Consider the following 3,807-nt stretch of genomic DNA (forward strand, 5'->3'; position numbering starts at 1 on the left):
TCCCTGTCTGTGATGGTTAAGATTATGTGTCAGCTTGGCTGGGCCATGATTCTCAATGTTTATATGTGCTCATTCCCATGATTCAATTTACTGTGAGTAACCAATCAGATGAAAGGGTGTTTCCTTGGGGGTGTGGCCTGCATCTGAATATAAGCAGACGTTCTGGCTTTTTGCTCACTCTGGATCAGGATCCTGCAGCTGCCTCCTCTCATTTCACCTCCGGTTCTTGGGACTTACGCTGTCAGCTTATCTGCCGAACTTGGGATTTGTCAATCTTCACAGCCTGTGAGTGGGGCCCGTCTCTCTGTTCTGCTGATCTTGGGTTCGCCAGCCCCTGCAGCTATGTGAATCAGGAGAAACCTTGTGGTCTTGCCTGCTGATCTTGGAATTTGTCGACCTTTCACAGCCTGTGAGCAGGAGCCCTGCTCTCCAACCTGCTGATCTTGGGCTCGCCAGCTTCTATGGCTGAGTGAATTGGGAGAGGCCTCTACCCTGATCCATGGGCTTGGGACAGTCTAGCCTCTACAATCACGTGAGCTGTTTCCTTGATATAAATCTCTCTCAATATATATTTATATGATTTACTGGTTTTGCTTCTCTAGGGAACCCAGCCTAAGACACTGTCCTTTTTCAAAATTTCCTCAACTATTCATAGCATATTTATTCTTCTTATACATGTTAGAGTAAATATTTTGAGTTTATTTTTAAAAAGTCCTACTCAAATTTTAATTGGGATTGCATTGAATTTGCAGATTAATTTTGGAGAACTGACATCTTTATGCTGTTGCCATCCCTTTTGTGAGTATGGCATTAAAAAAATCCATTGCCATCAAGTCGATTCTGACTCATAGTAACCCTATAGGACAGAGTAGAACTGCCCCATAGGGTTTCCAAGGAGCAGCTGGTGGATTTGAACTGCTAACCTTTTGGTTAGCTGCCGAGCTCTTAACCACTGTGCCACCAGGGCTCCAAGCATGGCATAGCACTCTATTAATATAGGCATCTATGACTTAAATAAATTTAAAACATTTTTTCCCATAAAGATCTTATACACTGTTTATTTGGTTAAAGTCATAGATACTTTAGCTTTGATTGCTATTATGAATGGCATTGTAGTCCCTATTATATTTTTAGTTTGTTGTTGCTAATGTAGGACACTACTGATTTTTGTGAGTGGATCTTCATGTCTGACAACCTTGCTGAATTCTCTTATTAGATCTATAGTTTTTCGGTCAATTCAGTTGGGATTATCTCATCTGCCAAAAAAAAAAAAAGAGTGAAAAACAAAAAAGAAATGGTATACTTTCTCTGAAACAGATGAGAAGAAACCAGTAATCCAGTGACCAACATGTAGCACAAGAAACAGTGAAATGAACTCTTGTGAAGCACACTCTAATAATTAGCTGGTGCGGTTTAATGGCACAGGTAGTCTCTGCTTTGCATTTCAATGATTAGATTGTTCAGTTCTGCCTAACAAATACCTGTAATTACCTTTTTATCTTTTTACATACGCTCAGTCCTTTTCTTTTTTTGCCATATAATTATGAATTTTTAGGAATGCAATATGTTACAAAAGCGTGGAACTGCTTGTACTGCTTTATCTCAGCAAGCAGAGCAGTAACCCGACGTTCTTTGGCTTTCTTTGAACAGCCATGCTTAACAATCTCTGAACATTCTCACCAGTACCTACAATGGGAAGAAACTTTAAGCACATATATTAGAGAGAAAAAAAAAAAAATCTCTTGACTAGTTTCCTAAATGATGACCTATCAAAAATGACTAAGTCAAAGTGGTGATTTTTGACTTATGATCCAAATTTATTGCTTAATAAGAACTTCAAGAAAATAATTGCATTAAATGCACACATCATTTCCTGAACTGAACAATATATACAAAATCAAATTATGCTCCATCGGAATAAATTTGGACAAGTTTTCAGTGCAAACACATGACTATGGAGGCTGGAGATCTTCCAAAATATTCACAAGAAATCTAGACGTCTTTAGAAACAAGTTCCTGTAAAAGGTAGAATTTATTGAAATGAAGATTTATTTAACACCTAAAAAGCCCAAGAAATCACTTAGCCAGCAAGTAATTTCTACCAGAATAAAAGTGTGGCCCTTGGAAAATTTTGAGTGTACGTACTTTAAACACAACCAAACAGATATCTACATAAGCTTTTTGTAGGCTAAGTAGAATTCAGAGCTAAGGATACAAAAAAAAAAAAAAAAAAAAAAACCCACGAAGATTAACTATTGCTAGAGAGGACAGAATTCTCTTTATCCATTACATAGAACAGATGGAAAAACAAGTTTGTGGCAACTGAATAATCTCAGCAGCAGGCAAGAAATCAAACAACACATTGCATTGGGCAAATCTGAAAAGACCTCTTTAAAATGTTAAAAAGCAAAGATGCCACCTTGAAGACTAAGGTGCACCCGACCCAAGCCATGGTGTTTTCAATTGCCTCATATGCATGCGAAAGCTGAACAATGAATAAGGAGGACCAAAGAAGAATCAATGCCTTTGAATTATGGTGTTAGCCAAGAATATTGAATATACCATGGACTGTCAGAAGAATGAACAAATCTGTCTTGGAAGAAGTACAGCCAGAATGCTCCTTATTAGCAAGGATGGCGTGACTTCATCTCAAGTACTTAGGACATGTTATCAGGAAGGATCAGTCCCTGGAGAAGGATATTATGCTTGGTAAAGTAGAGGGTCAGTGAAAAAGAGGAAGACCTTCAACGAGATGGATTGACACAGTGGCTGAAACAATGGGCTCAAGCATAACAATGATGTGAGGATGGCAGAAGACTGGGCAGTGTTGCATTCTGTTGTACATAGGGTCGCTATGAATTGGAACCAACTCAACAGCACCTAACAACAACAACAGCTGCTCTTAGTAAGCAGGACACAAGGCATTATACAATGGGGTTAGAAAAGAAGGAAAAAATTATAACAAAAACATATTCATAAAGGTAGTCCAATGTATTTTTATCAGGAAATATGAGGAAAACATGAGATTTAAAGGAAACAAAACGATAGTGACTTAATGTAGGCATCATTAATGGCAACAAAGCTGTCAAGGGTATTGTTAATTCATTGAACTTTGATGTTTTTAGGTGCCTTTCAGTCACTTCCGACTCAGCGACTCTATGTACAAGAGAACGAAACACTGCCCAGTCCTGCACCATCCTCACAATCGTTGTTATGCTTAAGCCGATTATTGCAGCCACTGTGTCAATTCATCTCTCTGAGGGTCTTCCTCTTTTTCGCTGATCCTCTACCAAGCATGATGTCGTTCTCCAGGGACTGGTCCGTCCTGATAACATGTCCAAAGTACTTGAGATGTAGTCACACCATCCTTGCTTCTAAGGACCATTCTGGTCGTACTTCTTCCAAGACAGATTTTTTCATTTTTTTGGCGCTCCATGGTACATTTCGACATTTTTCCCAACACCACAATTCAAAGGCCTCAAGTATTCTTTGCACACGAGGCAATTAAAAATACCATGGTTTGGCTTAGGCACACTTTAGTCCTCAAAGTGACATTTTTGCTTTCTTACACTTTAAAGAAGTCTATCGCAGCAGATTTGTCCAATGCAATACATTATTTGAATTTTTGACTGCTGATTCCATGGGTATTGATTGTGGATCTAAGTAAAATGAAATCTTTGACAACTTTAATATTTTCTCTGTTTATCATGATATTGGTCCAGTTGTGAGGATTTTTGTTTTCTTTATGTTGAGGTGTAATCCATACTGAAGGCTGTAGTCTTTGATCTTCATCAGTAAGTGCTTCAA

Source organism: Trichechus manatus, unplaced genomic scaffold (assembly GCF_000243295.1).
Source record: "Trichechus manatus latirostris isolate Lorelei unplaced genomic scaffold, TriManLat1.0 scaffold00125, whole genome shotgun sequence".
Lineage (NCBI taxonomy): Eukaryota > Metazoa > Chordata > Mammalia > Sirenia > Trichechidae > Trichechus > Trichechus manatus.